This window comes from Cydia fagiglandana, chromosome 10 (genome assembly GCF_963556715.1).
Source record: "Cydia fagiglandana chromosome 10, ilCydFagi1.1, whole genome shotgun sequence".
Taxonomy (NCBI): domain Eukaryota; kingdom Metazoa; phylum Arthropoda; class Insecta; order Lepidoptera; family Tortricidae; genus Cydia; species Cydia fagiglandana.
The window spans coordinates 19,170,302-19,193,223 of NC_085941.1; the positions used below are offsets into that span (position 1 = coordinate 19,170,302).

General features: G+C 37.4%; 1 protein-coding gene and 2 long non-coding RNA genes across 3 annotated transcripts in view; 2 read left to right on the top strand and 1 right to left on the bottom strand.

Moving 5' to 3' along the window:
* Positions 1 to 22,922, top strand: part of LOC134668017 (uncharacterized) — a 153,373-nt gene that overhangs the window by 31,345 nt on the left and 99,106 nt on the right. The gene's annotated exons all lie outside the window — the stretch shown is intronic.
* LOC134668013 (uncharacterized) overlaps positions 1 to 22,922 on the top strand; it is a 127,297-nt gene that overhangs the window by 5,269 nt on the left and 99,106 nt on the right. The gene's annotated exons all lie outside the window — the stretch shown is intronic.
* LOC134668262 (uncharacterized) lies at positions 3,765 to 5,620 on the bottom strand. The gene is made up of 2 exons (XR_010098758.1): positions 5,549 to 5,620; positions 3,765 to 4,016 (listed from the first exon to the last, which is right to left on the bottom strand). It is a non-coding gene; the product is annotated as an uncharacterized LOC134668262 (long non-coding RNA).

Here is a 22,922-nt window from a genome sequence, read left to right on the forward strand (position 1 = left end):
GACGCCGGCAGGGAATTCCATTCCTTGGCAGTTCGCATAAGGAAAGTAGAAGCAAAGCGCTTCGTGCGAATTGGTGGAATATCTACCATGTAAGGATGGAAACCGGCCGTGCGTCTAAAAGTCCGATGGTAGAATGGGGACGGTGGTATAAGCTCGTGTAGCTCTTGGGCACACTCCCCGAAGTGCAGCCTGTAGAATACCGACAGGCTGGCGACTTAGGCGATGAAGGGATAGTTTCGATTTTTGTCGACGTTTGTCCGGCCAGCACGATTCCAATCAGGGTTCGGAATTAGCAAATTTGAAAGGGAACGTGCATGGTTTTCTAATTAGGAGGAAAGGATCGACTTTGTAAGGATCAGCCTGGGTTTTGATTTGATTCTTCCTTTTTGGTTTCAAAGTTATGATTTGATGTGCAATATTAAGGAATTTTTCGTTTTTATTATTTTCGTCGCAAGTATGAAGGAAAAATCATTGTGTCTGGATAGGTATTGTGTGTAACTCGGCCAACACGGGTTAGTTGTCAAACTTTAGTTTAAATACAATTATTTTACCATCGTAATAATTCTCTTCTGCGTTAATTTTGAGACTTATCAAAACCTTTATTATTTTAATCACTACCCCTTTCAAGATCCTTATCATATTAAAGGAGCGACAGTAAATATAATCAAATTTCCTCACCGACACCTTACTGCCTTCCCGTCAGGACCAATTATTTACATTGCTATTAATTCAATTACTTCAAATAATCTCAGATTCCCCAATATTCAACTTTTGTTCAAAATAGCTTAAATGTGCTAACAATTTAATAGTTCTTACGACCTTCTTAAGTTTAGTTAGTTGAAGAGAATTATTGCCATTACTGGCGTCAATCCTGTCAAGATAATACCAAAATGGGTTGGATTGTTTGCTGTAGTAAATTAATTACTCATTTTGAATGATGATGTGTGTGAAACCGGTGTAATAACAGTTAATTACGGTATATTGATCGTCCAAGTCATACGACTAATGACCCTAATAGGCAATACTGTACTACAAAGGGGAGTAGGGAATTGCCGATAGAGTGTGAAATGGGCCAGTAAAGTTGGCGTATTTTTCAGTTTCAATTGAATTATTGTGGATGTGGATACTGTATACGAATACAAAAAATTTCAAGCCTAAAAATATTACTAAGCTCAAAAGAACGAACAGTTTTTTAGGGACACAAAGGGATTGGTTATAAAAATATGAAATCCGTATGCAGTGATACTGATATTCTAATTTTGAATTTAAATATGCCTCCAGAAGGTTTTCAGTAGACAAAGGGGCTCCTAAATCAACAAAAACACAAGAGAGCGTGCCATTAGGCGAGATCAAATATTCCAAACATAATTGTGGAAGATATGTGGATTCAATGGAATTGGGATCTTCGATATGTTACGGGATTAGGTATGGATTGGTTCAATTATTTTGAGATATGTAAGAAAATATGTTATTTTTTCTCACATTGTTCTCTGTAAGAAAAAGTAAGGTCAACGGGGGTAAATACGTCAGTTGAGGTAAATGGGTCTTTTAAAGATTTCATCTAAACGGAAAATTTTAGAAGTACTTATTGCAACCTTCTGTCGAAATGTGGACACTGAACTTTTAATGCAATTATTATCAAATTAAACAGAAGTTTCCACAAACACTGTAAGTAAGGATTCTATTCTATACTCTATTCTATTTAGTCTATCGTAACAGGCCGTAGTATGTTCTCGTTTGTTTTTTTAACTTACCTATAGCCGGTCAAACAAGTTTGTCATAGAAAAATGCGCGAAATTCATTTCTATGGGTTATAAGTGTTATAACCATTTTCGCCTACATTTTTAAAATTTGCTCTTTTTTACTGACGGAAATTGCTTGACAGAGTATAAATCATAAATTAAATGCCATAATAATTTACTTATCAATAATAGTTAGAGCGTACATCGATCACCCTTCCTTGCCATAATAGCCGTGAAAGCGTCGAGCACGTTCGCCTCAATAACGTCGGAGTGAGGTTAATTTTTAATGGCCTGCGGAGGAAATTCACAAAGCTACTAGTTCCAGTCCAGAATAAGACTGGCCTGTTAGACTAAAATAAGATGCCTGGACATCTTGCAATTACAATTTTAGATACGATTTACGAGTAAGGTGACAGTCCATTTCCAACGACAGCGGCACTACCATTCATTTTACTATGGAAATTGACAATAACACCGACGCGTTTAGTACCTACTAGTATGCTGTGGTCAGAAATGGAATGTTACTCTAAGTTTATAAATGAAAGACATGTGACACGAAAGGCATTAGGAATGAATATGGAGGGACGATAGAGAAAAGAAAAACCAAGGAACAGGTGGATGGACTGTGTGAGAGATGATATGAAAAGAAAGCAGGTGGATGATGAGATGATGAATGCCGGAGAGGTATGGAAGAAAAAGACATGCTACGTCGACCCCAAGTGATGGGACAAGGGTAAGCGAACGATGATTAAGTTAAGAAAGGCAATTAGTAAACAGCGTAAAATTTGGGAGTATAATTGGGGATAATAATAGGCCAGTGCCTCTCATAGTTGAAAGGGAATTCTGCGTATAAAAGACGTATGCTACACTATACAGTACTTAAAATAAGGATGCTAATGCTAATGAAGAATTTCGTCGACCCGCCATAATTATATTTCTGTCCCACCGATGATGCCGGCGGTCAGTGGCACTGTGCGAGCGAGACAGCAGCATAATTATGCACGTGCGATAAAGATAGGAATTGTCGGTACAATGTACGAAATTTTTCGTGCTTGGTGTCCTTACTTTACACGTAGGCTACATTATTGTCACTTGAGTTTGGGTATGGAATTTCAAATCTTTCAAGTATTTTATTTAGGGCAAAAATTATACTAGGATCAAGTATAAAATAGACGAATACAAGACGTTTTGTAATATAAACGTACCTGACTCGCCACACGCCTGAAAGTTTGATCGGCGGTCGATAACTGCGGCCTGAGGCTTTTAATACTTAAACTATTCCAGTATAGCTTTTAAACGTCAAATTGAATGACAGATGTTAAATGGAATTTCGTATTTTTGGCTTTTGAAATACTTCATGTGCGGTTCCATATTTGTGGCTTTTGAAATATTTTATCCATTTATGGTTCCTAAAATGGACTAGTGACATGGATCACTTATTCTAGTTTACCTAGTTTCTAAATGTAGGATTAGTAAAATCATTTTCTGTAATGGATTGTCAGTTTCTTTGATGGCATTTGGTAATTTATTTAGTTTTTGCAAACGTTTTGTTTTAGAGTTTGGTAGATTGATCAAATATGTAGTGATTTTAGACAGCAGTCAGCACACCCTCATCATTATTTAATGTGCTTCCTTCTATTAATAAAGAAAAATAAAGCAAAAACAAAGTTGTAGGTACTGCCTGTTGAGTCCCGGTGAATTTACTTGAGTTGCTGATACTACTAGATACATTAGGTCTATCAGACATACCTACATACCTATCAGTGATTAATATTTTCTAAGAATGCGACCCATTTTCATTGCGTTGAGTGAACACAAAAATATCAACTTTTGACAGCACCACTCTTTATAGTTAAACAATCGTCCTGCTAAAGCATTTCTAGGAAACTTCCGGATTTTGCCTGATATTCTCAAGGACACTTTTGTTCCATTTTTGGAATTCCTGGGAACTCTTCTTTATTGAAAACATTCAAAAGGACGTGGTTAAATTTATCAGTTGCGTTTATTATTTAAAAAACATAATCAAATTGAAGTGTGATTTATTTTCACCACGTCATCAGTTCATAGTTTAGCGTCGCCGCTCCTGATCTGCTTGTAGTTGTAGAGGAACGGTGTGAACTCCCGCATCGCTATCGGCGCCACCATGGGGACCGGCTTGAAGGCCAGTGTGTAAGGCGCCGTGTCAACCAGACGGTACTGCCCGTTCTCGTCCCAGTGGACCTCGGCTGAGGCTACAGCTACCGCGATGCAGAGGAAGATAGCCAGGAGTTTCATCTGTGATAGACAAAAATATTGATACAAATATTGACGTTGGCCAGAGTTGATCATCGTTGATTTTTTCATTGTGATTGACCTCTGTTTTTACGAGGCATAGCTGGTCAAGCACATCTTGTCAGTAAAAAAAGGCGCGAAGTTCAAATTTTCTATGGGACGATATCCCTTCGTGCCTACATTCTTCAAATTTGCCGCCTTTTTCTACTGACAAGATCTGCTTGACCTGCTTATATTTACAATTTATAGATTGTAATAATGTGGTATGTACGTGCCACAATAAAAAAAAAAATGTTTTTATTTCATACTGATATCATCATTCATCATAATCATGTATTTTTTACACGACTGCCCAAACAAAAGAGTGTATTGTTTTTCATAACGTTTAACCTATCAGTAATATGGTGCTTTAGAAAACAAATTTATTAACGAATTTAGGAATTTTTATAGTTTATGGTGCTTTAAAAAACTAATTTACGAAAACGTTAGTCGAATAGAGGAATTTTCCAATAAAGTTCCGTTTATTACGAACTGAATCGATAAACTATACAGGAATGTTTAATTGCTATCCTTTATTTATTTTAAAATTTGAATCGGGCAATACGGCTTATATTAAAAATAACTTCAATATTGGTAGGTAGTACATATGTAGATATACATGTACAAAATTGTGAGATTACACAAAATTGTGATTAAAGAAAACATGTTAAAAACATATTTCGTATTAAATCAAAAGCATTTAATGTTTTTATTAAAGAGTATGAAAATACTTAATCCTACTGCTATTCTAGTCCTCAGTCTTATCAAGGTAAACTTAATTAAATGCTTCATCGTTGTTTGAAGCAAAGTGAAATGTTTTGTTACGGCTACCTACGCCTTGTTGTTTATTTAATTTGCCCCACACGTCCACATTAAATAAACTATATTAATATATTGTAACAGCAGCGGAAAACAACCGTTATATTTCCTTATATATTATGTTATAGAGACAGAAAAACCCAGTAAACTAAGAAAACCGTGGGACCTAACACCTGTCCTTGCGGCACACTCAAAATAGGACTTTATTATCTCGTGGTTTGGTAGAAAATTCCTTTTATATTTGTACTATTTGTAGGTAATTTATCATTGAACGTCAAGCCGTCAAAATGGCCGCTTATCTGCCATCTTGATTGGTCAATTGCTGCAATATGGCGGTCAGAGATTACGTGGCAAATAGAAAAGTTAAAGGAAAAATCCTTTTATATACTTTTCTATTTGTGGTTAATTTGGTTGCATATTTTAATGGAAACGATTATTATGAACTTTTAAACAACGAATTCAACAATGACTTTTATTTGAATAAGAAAACATTAATATTAATGTATAATTATAGGACATCCATACACAAATACACAAAAAAGCTCATGAAGGGTTGTGTTGTGGGACACAAATACCTAACGCCAACGGTACTTAAATATGTAAAGACAGATGAATGTTAAAAAAAGCAATTAACCAATTCTATTTTTTTGTAAAACTATATTACAATAAAACAATACCTTTGCGTTTGTTCTTCGACGAGTTCTCGTGGAAGTAGAAGAATTGAATGATGTCCACAGTGAAAGAACCAGTGTATTTATATTTCTTAAGTTATAAGCCAAATCATTAATTAACCGTTATTTGAATTGAGTTGTGGTTTAATCATGTAGAAATAATGATCTGATCGTGATCATTAGTAATTACTAATTACAGTTAGTTAATTTGCGATTACATTTGTGTCCTAAAATAACTAATACTCGTATTTGTAGACTTTGGAGCGTCAATTGTTATGTCATAATTGTTTATGAAAAACGTAGTAGAAGTCGGACTCGCGCACCGAGGGTGTCGGTTTAGAACCATTTATTATACCTATCGACTCACACTTGCCCGATTTTCATTGTATTTTATTGTATTCATTCTGTATATAATTTTCTTCATAATCTGACCACTAAATCTTATGTTTACTGTTCTTGATATATAATACATATAACGTCATAATGGATTACCTCAGTAACCTAAATAATGAATACAATGCCACCTCAAATAATATATGTATGTAATTGTAAACAAATATAACATGTAGGTATTATTTATAAGATTAATTTGTATATTTTTTGATGATCTTAATATGTATTCATCTTTATACTTATTCGTTTGTAATAAAAACATGTAAATACTTATTGAGAAATAAATGAATCTAAATCTAACAATAAAGGTCTATAGTCTGTATTTTTAGGTTTGTATTTATATTAAAAAAAGAGTAAACAAAATCTATCCTCAAATGGCTTCTTAAGCCAGTTGAGAGTAGATGAAAACATTACATTACCAAATAATGTACGTTATAGTCCGGTCGTCCAGTGACTGATCCAGGTGGTTTTGTATTTCGTTGGTTAATCAATAAAACGTTATAATGTTCATGTACCTAAAGATACAGAGTATAAATAAGACTTATGGAAAGGTCCAGAACTCAGTGTTCAAAGTATAACTGAGATAGGTTACTTTATCCCAAAAAACTGTATCATACATAGCTACATACATGTATAAATCACGCCTATTTCCCGGAGGGATAGGCAGAGACCACGGATTTCCACTTGCTACGATCCTGACATACCTCTTTTGCTTTCTTCTTCTTTTCTTTTTTCTTGTTTTTCTTCTTTCGCTTTCTTTAGAGCTTTATAATCAGTACTTACTATTCCTAGATACTAATTATTTCACGAAAACCTTTGACCTACTAAGATGTCCACTTCAATCCTGGTTGCTACAAAACAAGCTGACTTGACCAAAATAAACAATCTCAAATCAAACTAAGTTTCAATTCAAAGTTCAACGCCCGCCCTTAGCGATGAATTATATACACCCTCGCCTAGCAACCGCTGAACAAAAAAGACCTAAGTACGAAAGATTTTGTATTAAAATACACCCTTTTCAAATACTGAACGGTCATCCACAATACAAAATGAACTTTTCATTCCTAATTGAGTTAAAAGCTAGAAATTCACGTCATTCAAAAGTTCATTCTGTCGCTTTGGCTATAAGATTTAAAATTGGATTGGAATGGCATTGATTTTTGGCGAAAATATCTATGAAGTCGGTAGATTATTTTAGAACAGCGGTGGTGCGGCTTAGCTAAATAAGTAGACTAGTTTGCCTCCATTGAAAATAAACGATTACTTATAGCAGAGATATATATAACTCCGTATAAGATAAATAAAGTCTAAGAAAAAAACTGCCTCGGAAATCAAGAAAAAGTCATTCTCGAATAGATGGCGCCATTACCTTTGGCGTATTCTCGGCTAGATGGCGTTGACGACACCGTTAGATATTTAACAATTTTAACATAATTATATCAGTGAAAGAACATGGATCAGTATGGAACAATAAAAATTAAAAATCATTTATCTGTAAACATATTTTGATTAATTTATACATTTTCAATTTTATTTTAAGTTTTAACCATGTGTCGATAGATGGCACTAAATGTACCGTGACTATAAAATTTACTTTGGCAATAGCCCTCTATACTATCTATTCTCTTTGCTTATAGAGTCTGTGTGGAAAGACAAGAGTCGTGGAATGTAAGGGAATCCATACATTATACGATTCTTCTCTTTCCGCACAGACTCTACTAGGATGTGACTCACGCTAGACCGGGCCGGGGCCGGGCCGGTGCTTCTGGCGCTTCGTTTTCTATGAAAAGCACCACGTGATCACCGACCAGCTGTCATAGAAAATGACATGTCGGACGCTTCGGCCCAGGCCCGGCCCGGTCTAGCCTGAGTCATCCTTTAACCACTTCTGTGTTTCTACACAACACAGCGAAGGCAAATAGGTACAGTCAACAACAGAGCTATGAATACAGGCAAAGTGCCAAAAATATGTATACACGACCTTAATGTACAGGCAATAAAGTACTGTATACATATTTTTGACACTTTGCTTGTATTCATAGCTCAGTTGTTGACTGTACTAAGGGCATACTGAAAATTCCTGGACTGGCCACTTAGAAAAAATAAGCCGTGTCATATATCAGAATCCAGAAATGTTCAGTATTGCCCACGTAATATCAAACTCGAAATTACCTACTCCACCACACCGTGGGGTTCATCGACCCCTCTATTGTTTCCGGCTACCCTCGGGACGACATGTTTACGACGTGCCCTTTTTGTGCAACATTTATAAGGGACGAGGAAGTGCGATACCGATAACGAAGCGAGGCTTCAAGGAAATTAATATTGAAACAATGCATTTTTTTTATACTTTTCTTGTGTCTGTTAAAGTTAATGTTATTTCTGTTTAGAATTACAAGCTGTTTTGATGTGATTTTAATAACAAGACTTCCATGAGATTAGGTAAATTATAATATGTTATTGTGGCTTATTTTTAATAATTTTAATAAACGTTTGCGTTTGTGTATCGAAGCTAATGGCGTTTGTTTGAAAATAATTCATTTTAGTTTGGTTAAATAATGTTACTTTTAATGTTCAGTAACATTTTGTTAACAAAATGAAAAAAAGAAAAAAAATCCTAAAAATTCTTTCTCAATGTATTTTTGAGCCACCCTGTATACACATGGGCTATCTTTCTGTCTACCATTTTTAGGGAACTGGGAATAAGAACAAATAGTGTATTCCACTAGCCATTCACATAAAAATCGTTAATTAACGTGTTCATATAAATGCTGTCTACCCCTTTCCATACACGTCGTTATTATCTCGTTATTATTTGCGAAGGCGTTATTACAAATCCTTACTTATTCATGCTACGCAATAATTAATTAGCTTTATAACGTAGTCAGACTGTGCTCCCCTGCGGGTTGGCGCAAGCGACGAGCGATAGCGGTTACGTCACAATAAATGATAGTACTATGTACAGAAGACTCACTCTCTAACAAAACGCATCATCTGTTACCATCAGGACAGATATGGCCGCTAGGTGGCGACAGCGCCACGCGCGGCTTATGGCTAGCCACCAAAATTGGTGTGGAACGTATGTACTTTTAGCTACCTGTAGCAAAGCGACGAAATCGCGGAGTGAGCCACGCCTGGTAACGTTAAAGGCCAGGCCACACGAAACCGCCTAGATTGACTAGCGTATTCCTGCGCGACTTCAGATATCAAGCGTAACTTCAAGTATTGAGTCCCCGCGACTCCATACATATATCAAGCGTCAGTCCAAGTATGGAGTCGTGCGCGACTGTGTAATCATGGTAAGCGGTCTGATGCGCACGTACGTAGCATGTTTCCAATTATCTGCGTAGTACATTGCTTGCAATAGGTACGTGCCGCATTCATTATGAGTACGTACGAAATGCAAGCGATGTACTGCGAACGGAGCCGCCGTGCTGCACACGTAAGCGATTATAATACTGCCCTACCCCGTATTACATCCGTAACTGACATTCTATAACCAGGCGTGATAATACAGTAAACATTTTCGAAAAAAGAGTGTACAGCGGGCGTATGGAGAAAATGTGATATAGAGAATAACACTTTATAACACCGCGCAATTGAAAGAGACAGACACCGATAATTTTATTAAGCAATCGAGTCATTAACCGTGACTGAGCAGTTTATATAGGGCGGTACCTATAAAACAACAAAAAAAGTTTTACCTAAAACATGTATTAAAGTTCGCTCTTCTTTTATAACTCGTCCCACTCATTATGATCTCATGCAAAACTGCGCGCAAAAATGATGAATGAACTTACTTAGCAATGTAAATAAACGTAGAACACATTCTCATGTGAACGCTGCAACAATTTTAGACGAAGCTATTTTACATTAAGCTACGTTTCAAGTAGTTAAATTAAACGGTACAGTTGAGAAATGCAGGCGACGGACTTTTAAGAGAGTTGTTGCGATAAGATTTTAGAGGTAAATATCGAATTTATTTTTGAAACTGTTACTGTGGTTATATCACCTAGAGTTTTGCTGGCTATTTCGAGCAGCGAAGTTACCTACAATGTTTAAAAGTTAATGTAAATTTTAGAACAGCAGTACAGGTAGTATTACGCATAAGAGTGACATTCCATTTCCAACTGCAGCTGCATTACTGTTCATTTTACTATGGAAATTGACAATGACAGCGACGCGTTTCCATAGTAAAATGAACAGTATTGCAGCTGCAGTTGGAAATGGAATGTCACTTTAAAAGTCAGGTTACAGAATAGATGTAGTGCATAATTGTGTCTTACTACCGTCAAAAACTCAATTGGCTTCCAATCCGCCGCCGTAGAGATCTTCACACTCTTTCTCTTCTCACCCCTTCTTCTTCTTTTTTTTCTTTTCTTTTTTCTTTCTCTTTCTCTTCTTTTTTTTCTTTTTTTTTCTTTCTTTTTCTTCTTTTTGATGTTCTTTTTACACCTTCTTCTCCTCTATAAGTACCTCTCTCAAAAATTTCAATTTCTGGCTGAAGGCAGTGGCCACCGTCTGCGTTCGAGCGCGAATTTATCACTTGCCATCCCTCCTCACAAATCTCGAGGATACAACAAGTCCTTCGCAGTGCGTCCAGTGAAGCTGTGGAATGAGCTGCCTGTGTCGCTCAGGCAGGCACAATCGGTTGCGTCGTTCAAGGAGAGGTTAAAGAAGCTGGTTATCTGATATGATGATATGATCATGATATGGTTATCTGATTTGACTGATTAATTTGTCTATATTTCTATTGTATAGTTGCTTTATATCGTTCTAATTCTTTCCAATTTTTAGTGTATTTTCCCCTTTCTTTTTTGTGTAATATATGTATGTTTATCCTATAAATTTTGTATGTATCCTTTATCTTTCTGGTACCTTGTTGTACATTTTGCTGCATTTGTCACCCTCTTTTCACTCTCTCCTCTCATCTACTCAAAGGTTAACTGGAAGAGATCCCTCAAAGGCATAAGTTCGCCTTTGTACTTCTTGCTAATTGTATGTTATTTTTAATATGTCTTTTTGTACAATAAAGAGTTTACTACTACTACTACTAATTGTTTCCCATCGTATCTTCACGGAAACGTACGAACGTGTCTTGCTACTTCAGTCAGTCTCGGTACAAAAAGTACTGAGGCTGACGGAAGTAGCATGACAAATACGAACGTTTCCGAGAAAACACGATGAAATATAATTATGCACTACATCTGTAACCTGACTTTTATTGCCTGATTCGCCACTTGGTGCGGCGACAAGTATGTACTTAATACCGTAAAATGGGGTGAGTTGGGTGAAATTTGACTTTCAAACCTCGATAAAATTTTATTTTTACATGTGAAATCTGAATGGTGTATATAATAAGTGGTTCGGACGTTTGTATTTTATTTTGGGTAGTTCCATTTCATAACTTTTACGATAAAGAGGAAAACCCACCTCACCCCGTAGTGGCTCGTATTTGGGATGAGAGGGTTTTTCATACAAAGGTGATTTTGGAAGATTGTTAAATCGATTTTTTTTTATTATGCCTATTACTATAGCCCCATTTTAAATTGTAAATTGTAACAGTAGCCTTAAAATCCCTTCTCACCTCCCTCTCAAACCTTATCTCCCCATTCATTTCCCAGCTCTCCCCGCGAAACCTACTCACCCCGTTTTACGGTATGTAGTCAGTTTCATCGTCGCCATGTGCACTAAGGATCAAAAATATAACGTAAGTATCTAGAGAAGAAAATATTACTATCACAAGTTTCCGACCGGGATGATACAAAACAATTGAAGGGATGTTTACAAAAACAACATAACTGCTTAGAGCGGTTGACACTTTTTAAAGAACATTGTTAATCGTTTCAGGTGTCAACCAGTGTAGTCAGTTATGTTGTTTTTGTAAACATCCCTTCAATTGAATATTAAGAGTACCGAGTTAGAAAACTTGTATTGGCGTAACAGATTTCTTTGACTTTAATAATGCTTAATGTCAGTAACTTCTTGAAGAGATTCTTGAAAAAGGTAATGTCAAGTCAAGAGTACCTTAATAACCCTTACATGAAAACCCAATGAAGCGAGCAATGTATGTCAGTATTTCTGTCTAGCCACCCGGAAAACGGAGGAAGGCTCAGGGATTAAAGACGAACCTTAAAATACGTCAAAAATTTGCCAAAGATGCAATATGGATCGGATAAATATGTCAGTGTCAAAAGTGACGTTTTTGTTTGAAGATATTAAGTATACATTGTTTGAGGTTTCCTAAAGAAACTGTTTGAGTCTCATAGATGTTTTAGGTATATGTATAGCCGGATAAACAATGTCAGTAGAAAATGGCGCGAAATTTAAATTTTCTATGGGACGAGTACCCTTCGCACTCACATTTTTTTTCAATTTGCCGCTTTTTTTCTACTGACGGAAATAACTTAACACACTTTAGTTCAAATAGAATCATTATTATTTCTCTACATTCCATTACAATTGCGATCCCAAGTATTCCAAAGATGTAGAAATAAAGTCCCAGAGCTCTACAAAATGCTTTATACAAAAATTTCGTAAAAGCGAAAAAGATACAAAACACATTACCAACTTCAGTAAAATTAAAAGTGAAATGCGAAAAGTTATTTGCATTATTCTGTTCTGATAACAATAAAAAGCGACCCAATTTTGTTGATAATCCCCAGTCCACCCGCCGAGACACAGCTTAAATTTTATAAAAAAGGTTTACCGTATTTCCACGAAATTGTCGGACGTTGTTTCGTACAAACGCGAATTTTTTGAAGTTTATTTCTGTCACAATGGATGTGAAACATGCTCAGCAAAATATTCATCGAATTGAAACGTTGAAGAAATATAGACAATATACGAAATAAAATGCGTTTGTACAGGTTTGTTTGGAACAGCTCCGTATCATTCGTATTTCATAGTTGCAATTTTTTTCTGATATATTTTGATCACTGCAGCCACTTGGCACACCAAGAATAAGCGGGCATCTCGCTCGTTTCTTCCCAGAACGTACAGAATGTGGAATGACTTGCCTTGACTTGTATTTCCTTTGCGCTACGAAATGGGATTCTTCAAAAAGCGGGTATTTAGGGTTCTCAGGGGTCGGCAACGCTTAAGTGGCTCCTGTGATGTTGCTCATGTCCATGGGCGACGATGACCGCTTCCCATCAGGCGGCTCGTCTGCTCGTTTGCTGACTATTACATAAAAAAAACTTTAGATAATGTCTGTTTTCACCTATGCTTAACTGGTAGAGAATGCCTTGAAGAATTTAGTCCGCCAATTGTTATTTTTTATTGTACACTGCCGTTCAAAAGTGCATCGAGATGTATCAACCGTAATATTAAGGCATTACGGTCGACATCTATTCATGCACTTTTGAACGCCATTGTACAATATATGTAGTTAAAAAAAACTTCGAACAATAATACCCATATAATGTAACCTTATGCTCTATTTAATACAGGTTCTATCCCTAACTTTTAAAAGTATCCCATCTGGAAGAAAGCTGACCCGGACTACTAACCCTGCCCCAAAAGTGGATAATGATGCAATGATGCACTATAGTAATGATAAATAAAGATATTTTTTTACTTAAAAGGTACCTACTTCGTTGGCTCGGTGACCCAAAATGAGAGTTCGCGTAGATTCGCCTCCAACATGTCGCTCCAGCGATACTTGCGGCGTCTGGCAGGATTATTTAAACACAGCATTGAAATAAAACTATTGCAACTGATTATATATTATATTGAATTCATCCTACATCCCGACGTTTTGAACTCTTTACAGCGTTCGTGGTCAACGGGTAACTGAGGAAAAACTACTACTAGTTTTTGCACAGTGTAGTTTTTCCTCAGTCACCCGTTGATCACGAACGCTGTAAAGGGTTCAAAAAGTCGGGATGTAGTATAAATTCAATATACGCGATACAATCCGTTTCATTAGTTTTATTTCATGAGTAACTATCGCAGTAACCGAAGACAATATTATAAACACAACATTATTTTTATTTGGTTGTCCCCTCTGTTATCTAATCTGTTGTTTATACTTACAAACCGTTCCGTGTGACTGTTGTCACTAGAAGCGGGGGCCAAATTGGCAAAGATTGAGGGTCTGCGAAATGTTTGCTTAGTGTCCTCTAAGGGCCACCCCACACTGGCGTCTTTTGAGCGTCGACGTCTAGACGCTATGGAAAATGGCGTCGCTACGCAGTTGCGTGACGAACGTTGCGTCGACCTGCATTCTCCATACCTACATTAGTTTTGCAGCGTCGTTATTGCGGCCGCTGTATCTGTCAATATTTAGATACAGTAAGTGACGTTAATTACTGCTGCGAACATGACGTTCATTTCGTCATTCATTTGAACAAGGAAATTGACAAATCTGCCCTCCTAGTGTAGGTATATGCAGTTTTTCGACAAAGTCTAGTTTCGAGATAATCGCAAAAAACATATTTTTTGAATTTCTACGAAACTTTTTCCATTATTTATTTTTGTATGTGGCAGGCATAGGTATGTACTTATTTTAGGCATATCTGATACAGCGGCGGCAACAACGACGTCGCCACAGTAATACAGCTGCAGTCGACATCCGAGTGTCACCTTTAGAGTTGACTGGACGCCGACGCTCGGGAGACGCTAGTGTGAGGTGGCCCTTAGGGGACAATGGGGAGAAACGGATAATGGAATGCACTCAAATTTGTACTTTTCAGACTTTATTGTACTACTCTTCTTGTTTTTGTTGTGGTTTTGATGCTTTTCTTTAATGGATGGTAACAGATAACTTTTAAGTGAAAAAGACGGAAGTCAGTGAACTTTCTTTAAAAGAACAATTGAGTTAGCAAATATAGAGTTTATTTGTTACTTTTCGCTTTTGTTGTGCTATAATTAACAACTTGTAGTGAATTAATATAATTATTTATTAAGCTTATAATTCAATATACTACCTATATCTAAAGGATGACTCACGTTAGACCGCGCCGTGTCCGGGCCGGAGCTTCCGGCGCATCGTTTTCTGTGGAAAGCATCATGTGATCGCCTGTTATCTCATAGAAAAGTAAGCGCCGCAAGCTCCGGCCCGGACACGGTCCGGTCTAACGTGAGTATTATTAGGAGATCAATTCGGCCTGGGGCTGCAATAACACATTCAGGAGGTAAATTCAAACTTACATTTTGATATCAAAATCATGTCATCATTATTGTTATCATTCGCCCGTTCGAGTCGCTCCCGTCAACTAAATTTCCAAAATGACATTATTTAGATATAAAAATTAACTTTCGAATTATCCTCCCGCATTCAATAAGTCCCATACGTGCCCATACCAATTAGTTATACAATGGAGAAATCGACAAAGCAATTAACAGTGTAATTACCTCGCTAAATATAATTATGAGGGAAACCTGTCATTGCAATGATTTGTGACGTCCCACGGGTAAAGGTACTTACCTATGGCTGTTGGCGCTTACGCTATTATTAAAGTCGCTCCAATATTATTGCGGCGCTATGCGACGTAAGCGCCAGCCACCATAAGGTACATTTTGCCGTAGAACGACACATTTGTTTGTGTTACTAGTTAACTCGGTGTGTGTTGCGGTAATTATTACTAAAATCAAAATAAAAAATATACCTAGTGTTAGAGGAAAAACGTTAGAAGAAACTTACCCAGTGGCTTTTTTCATAAAAAATCTTTACAAAATATAAAATCCGCATTCACCTATTTCTAAGGTGAAGACGGGGTATTTTATTCCTGAGTTTTTTTCCCTTTTGTGAAAATATTTTGCCGTAGATCTTATATTCAAATTATATTCACGTATAAACGGATATATTCCAGTTAGTTTTAAGACCATAGTTGAGAGCTTTTATACTATAGTTGGGCGGTTTTACTGCATTTTTAATATTCCATTCCTATCATAAACCCTTCTTTTTCAAAACTCCCACAAAGCAGTTGCATTGAAATGCACAATTTATTCACATTGCATCTCGCCAGCGGCGTTTTATTTCTGCCGGGAAATCCCGCGACTTTCTAGCGTCGGTTTATTTTCGATATCGACGAGCTGAAGCCTCGTTATGTGGACTTTTCTGTCGTATTTTTCCGATAATTATTGAAAATGTTGGCGAGAAAAATCCAGATATCATTTAGATGACAATCGTGGAGAATCATTATATATTCATGTCTACTATTTTAAAATTATTTTAAAGGATAACTCAGGCTAGATTAATTTTGAATAGAATTTACATATTCAAAATTAATTTTATGATCCTAATCGAGCGACCAAGATGTAAAATCAGTCCAAAATAAATTAGTTTAGTAAATTAGGCATATTTAAGTATAAAAAACGTTAAAAATGAAAAAAATAATTTTGGCCAGCTTTTTGGGTCAAATACCCCTATGTGAGCTGCCGTATTCACAAAAGACGACAGGTACTAGATCCATTATAGATACGTTATAGTTTAGATATCAACTAGTTCTCGTTTGCAGCGCAATTCGGGCAACCAATGTCACTTTTACGTTAGATAGAGTAAGATATCTATTAGATGTGAATTGGATCTCTAAGTCAGATCCTGTGGAAATCGTTCAAGAGTATCTCCAGAATCGCGCAAATGCCAAATTTGACAGGTTAGATCTTAAACATATTGTTATCGTATCTTGGTGATGTCTACAAGATATCTAATAGATGTCTATTTCAAAATCCGAATCAGGGCAGGCCGGGGCTTCCGGCACTTAGTTTTCTATAGAAAGCACCACGAGATCAGCCGTCATAAAAATTTACATATCGGAGGAGGCGTCGAATATATAATGCTTCTCCACGATGTAGGCGTTTACTTTGAAGAAAATAAGGTCAAGAAGGTATTTAAATAGATATACTATAAATAAAAAGACAAGATAAGATTTCGGAAAATTTATTGTCTCATTTTGTACTTATTATGCAATTTTATTTCGACGTAAACAATTTCGATATGGAGGAGACAGTAAAAGTTATTTAAACATGGATAATTATATCTTGAGGGATCTCTGGTATAATTTTCAGTACAGGATTTCTGCTCCTCCTTCATTGTCTCATATATACAATCGCCAGTAGTCAGAGTTTAAACAGCAGGATTAACGTATCTGTACGCGTAAGGATTGTACGCGCGGTTACGCGCGTAGCCGTAGCCAGTGTACGGTACGCCCGGCGCGTACTCGTAGACGTACTCGGGTGACTCGATTAGGCGGTACTGGCCGGTTGGGTCCCATTGCACGGCAGCGGTGGCCATTGCCACGGTGACCGCGATACAGAGGAGGATGGCTAGGAGTTTCATCTGAAAAATGTTTTTATCGAAATATAATGATACTTAAAAGTGGATTTTAGTCAAAACAAAGGCTCGGACAGACAGACAGACATGGCAAACCTATAAGGGTTTCTAGGTGACTAAGATAAACTCTAAAAATGTTTGAAAGTACTTTGACAGTGCGTGAATTGATTAAGTGCCACTTGCACCATCCCACTAACCCAGGGTTAACCGGTTAAACCTGGAGTTACAATGGTTACCAGTACAATTTGACACTGGGATAACGGTTAAACCGGTTAACCCCGGGTTAGTGGAATGGTGCAAGTGCGCCTAAAGGTAATAATTATTGCAAAGCTAAGAATATTTGTCAGATTCAAGTCAAATTTGTTTATATAATCTGTCGAGATTGACGAAGACCGTTGAACAACGTATCTAAAGAATTCTCACAGGACGAAACAGACCACGCCTTAAAAACCCTGCCTCTTGGCAAAGCAGCTGGTTTCGATGGAGTCTACAACGAATTCCTCAAACACATTGGCCCAAAGACTAAAGAATGGCTCACACTTTTTTACTCAGACATTCTTCATCGCAATAAATTACCGCGCAACTTTAACCGGGCGAAAATAATAGCAGTTTTGAAACCAGACAAGCCTGCCGATGACCCCAAAAGCTATCGACCCATCGCTCTGCTGAGCTGCGTATATAAGCTAATGGAGAGGCTGATTTACAACCGAATTAACAAACACGTGGATAAAGTCCTACCGGTTGAGCAAGCTGGTTTCCGCAGCGGCCGCAACTGCACGGATCAAGTCCTTTCTCTTACAACTCACGTCGAAGCAGGGTTTCAAAGAAATATGAAGACAGTTGCCGTCCTTATAGATCTGTCTTCGGCGTACGATACGGTGTGGAAGCAGGGGCTGATATATAAGCTCATGATTGCGGTACCATCGAGAAAAATAGTGGCACTAATTAACACCATGCTGAGCAACCGTGAGTTTATCGTACATCTTGGCGAACACCAAAGTACGGTCAGGAAATTAAATAATGGTCTGCCTCAGGGATCAGTATTGGCTCCTCTTCTATTCAATTTATATACACACGATATGCCGGTTACACAAAGTCAGAAGTTTATGTACGCCGATGACATCGCTATAACATCTCAGCACAAGAGCTTCAAACCCTCCGAAGAGATGCTAAACAAAGACCTGGTAAGCTTGGAGGAGTACTTCAAAAAATGGCGCCTGGTACCCAATACTACTAAAACCGAGGTAACAACCTTCCACCTTCACAACAAAGAGGCTAATTACGAGCCGAAGATATCTTTTGGAGGGAAAACTCTAAAGTACAACCCAACACCAAGGTACCTAGGAGTGACACTTGACCGCAGTCTTACCTACGCGCCACACATGAGCAAATTAGGGAAAAAGCTTCAAACCCGGAATAACATCATGCATAAACTGGCCGGCACCACATGGGGGGCAAGAGCTGATGTGCTTCGCACCAGTGCTCTGAGCTTGGTATATTCGACGGCTGAATACTGCGCACCGTGCTGGCTAAATAGTGCGCACGTGAAGCGAGTGGATGTCCAGCTGAATCAATCAATCAATCAATCAATCAATCAATCATTTATTGTGCCATGGTTACAACAAGAGATGTTACAACATTTATACAAGTAAGTACCTCATGGACCCTAAAAGGGTATGACAAACATTTCCTTAAACTAAGATTTATAATATTTACATATGTCATGCAATACAGCACAATAAGTAGCATCCTATTAAATTATTAAATTATATAAATAAAACTAATAAATTACATATTAAAGCTATCTGCAAAGAAATCATTAATAGAATAATATACTTTTCTCGCAAGGAACCATTTCAATCTTTTTGTATATGTTGTCTCTCTTTCCTCTGCCTTTATAAAGTCCGGAATATGATTGTAGCATTTAGCTGCTGCATAAAGAGGGCTTTTCCTATATATTTGTAATTTAACCAAACCATGAGGTGCATTTCTGGAACTATCAAGAGCACCCCCGTACAATGGCTCCCGATGCTCAGTCATATTGCTCCTCCTCATCTAAGAAGGCAACAAGCGCTTATCCGTGAAGCGAGGAAGATCTTGGCCTGCCCAGACTTGCCTGCGCACGCGGATTTCCAAAACCCTCCCCCAAACCGTTTAAAATCTCGGCACCCTTCATACCATACTGCACGAACTCTGATCAACTGTCAGTTCAACACATCTACAATGTGGGAAAAGGAGTGGAGAGACAAGCCTCCCGAAACCCTGGGCGTTAGTATCAACCCTACAGTGAAACCACCTGGCTTTTTAATGCCCAGAAAAGAATGGTGTCAGCTGAATAGACTAAGAACCGGTTGTGGACGCTCACGAGCGTTCCTGCACAAATGCGGCTGGGTGGAGTCTCCGAAGTGTGAGTGCGGTGCTGCGCAGCAGGATGTCGCGCATATCTATCGAGACTGCGCGCTACGTAAATACGATGGAGATCCAGCAGACTTGTTCACCCTTGACGGCGACGTTATCCAATGGATGCAGGGTTTAAGCATAGTACTATAAACGACTGACAATATGCCATACGATTAAATAAAAAAAAAACCGTTGAACGGAGAAACCTGCCTTATTTTTATTTACCAAAATCATTTCGGTAATTATTCTGGAACCGTGGGAAGAGTGGCACCTTTCAGAGGTAATCTATCAACTCGACGGCGAGGTGTGTCCCGCGCCAAACGCCGAGAAACGAATACAGAGTAGATAAATTAAATACAGTAGTCTCTATTATGCCAAATGTTTGGTACAAGATTTTATCGCTGACTGTATTTTTCTTTCCCTAGGCAACTCATTCTCATCAAAACAATCCTAACAACCAAAAGACAATAAACTTGCATTGTTTTATCAGAGAGTTCCTATGGCCAGCTCCTGTTTTCATCACCAGGTCAGCTCGATGGTACCATAATATTTCATTTTCACCCGACTTACATATGTGTGCAAATTTTCAGCTTCGTCGGAAACCGGGAAGTAGGTCACATTTAACTTGCAAGATTTGATTGAATACAGACGGACAGGTGAAAGTAAAAAATAAAAGCTTGTAAAAAATACCTCCAATGAAATGAATCGATTTTGAAAAACTTATCAAAGAAACTTTAGCTTTCTATTAAATAACAAAACACATCCAAATCGGTTAAGCCGTTTAAGAACTACGGTGCCACAGACCGACACATGCGCACAGCTAATCAAACCTATAAAATCTCCTCTTTTTACGTTGGGCGTTAAAAACCGTTGTATTGTTATGATGTATTTATCAATTTACTCTGTGTGGTGAATACAAAATAATAGATTATTACCTCTTGTTTAAATTTTAAGGAGGTGGCAATGTTAGTTTTTGATACGTAGGATTGTTTTAAGCCCACGCGTTTTCTATAAAAACAGTATAATAATATTTTGTAGCTATAAATATGGTTACGTCTAGGATTAGAACTTTTAACATGAATTCGATCCGAGATAGTTTACTATCTTCAGTCTATCTACTGTGACTGTGATACTATGTGCTTATGTTCACCGAGCAAAGTAAAAGGCATTTTCGGTTACTTTTACACTTGGTTTAGCGCAAAACGGGACATTTTTGGTTACTTTGACGTGGTTTCATTGCAGAGGAAAATAATTGTGACGTCCCACAGGTAAAGGTACCTTATGGCGGTTGGCGCTTACGCTATTATTAACGTCGCTCCAATATTATTACGGCGCTATGCGACGTAAGCGCCAGCCGCCATAAGGTACCTTTTGTAGTGGAACGTCATAATTTAAGAGCGAATGTTGTAAAACTTACTAGTAGTCTCAAAATAAGTAAAGTTTTCTCTATTCTTCTTAATGAAGAGATCTGAAAAGCCTAATTTAAAATTATACTTTAATTATTTAAAATAAGCATGAACAAATTACTATTATTGATGGTGCATAAGCAAATATTTTATTATAATTTTATTTTAATTTTGCGATACTGACATAAAATTCTAGTTTTACTATAGTCTGTTTCTTTAGGTATTTAAATAAAAGTAAACAAAATCTACCCTCAAATGGCTCCTTAAGCCACGTCGCCAGTTCAGGTCGTTCAGTGACAGATCCAGGCGGTTTTGTATTTGGTTGGTTAACCAATAAATGTACAACATAACGTAATAATTTGTACATTTGTTGTACAACAATGCTACTCGTTGTCTATGATTTTACATTTATTAACATTTTTTTCTGTTAGCCTGTTTAAGTGTTAAGTGTTCCACTGCCTAGCCTTATATTAAAATTAATATTATGAAAAATAAAATTAATTTGGTAAATAAGAAAATTTATTTTCTTACCTTTAAAATTATGTAGACAGTTCTTCGGTGAACTCAAAAGCTGGAATGATGCCGAACACAAAATATATTCTTTTTTATACCAACAATAAAACGTACGATATCATTATTAACCAATAACAGTTAACTTTATAGTTTTTTAATTGTTTAACACGCGTTTGGCTCTTGTTTTAAGTCATTAATAAGCATTTAACAGCCCATTAGGTAGTTACATTTAACAATAGCCAAAGAAAGCCAAAGATATAACGAAATTAGACTTCAAAGAGTTAAAAATAAAGTTTATTCGCTTTTGTGCAATGATTAACTCATTTAGGTCATTATGTTGTGAACTTTGTAGTTTTGTATTCTTATGTTAACTGTGGTCAGGGGTGAGATATTTTAAGAGCTATTTTATTTCAGTGGTCGAGTGAATACGACGTCCGTCCTTCAATACGGAGGTCACGGGTTCTAATCTTGGTCCTTACCAATGAGTTTTTCGGAATTTTAGCAAATTTTCAACTAAGTACCCAAGGCTAACTTGGCGATTTTAGAAGCCCTGGTTCGTTTCTTGACCCTTTCTACTTGATTTCACTAATAACAGGAAAAAGTTCCCTAATATATCGTATCTGGTCTCGGTTCCAGAGGCTCACTAAACGCACACATGCGACTTATGCGGCAAGAAGTGCCGTGCAGCGATAGGCTTGTATAGCCATAGTGTAAGGCCTGAGTGGACGCTCGAAGCAGAGCGTCCGGCGGGGCGTGCAGCGTGGCGTCGGGCTCACAATTGATTTGAGCAGCGTGCACTAAGGCCGCTCCTAAACATTTGCATTTGTTTAACATGCACGCCGCACGCCCCGCCCCGCTGCACGCTCAACTCGAGCGTCCACTCAGGCCTTACACATAGGCGGACATGCATTGGCCGTCTCAACCGCTCTTGACACAGCGTTGCAACAATCAGCCGTCAGGGATGCAGTGGCCATTGATAAATCATAATAATGCGTCATTGTCATGAAAAGGGACATTGCGACAATTGCTTACGCTATTATTGAGGATACTCCAATTTTGGTACATAACAGCCAGCCGCGCTAAAGTCTCTTTTCGCTAAAGGTATGCCTTCCAATTTATTTGTCCAATGTGTGTTTTGTCTCACATTTTGCTCAATGAAAGAGTAAGACGCAATTACATTGGATGATGGAATACCACCCTAAGACGTATTGATATTACTGCCAATTGAATCTCGGATATTAATACGATACGAACCGTCGCTTCGAGTAATAGATAATATTATTAATTGTTTGCGTTTGATTGTCTATTGTTAAGCCCACTCCACACTCGTGCCCGAAGCCGTACTTTAATCAGTTTAGATAGAAATAGACTCTTCTGATTTATTATTGGT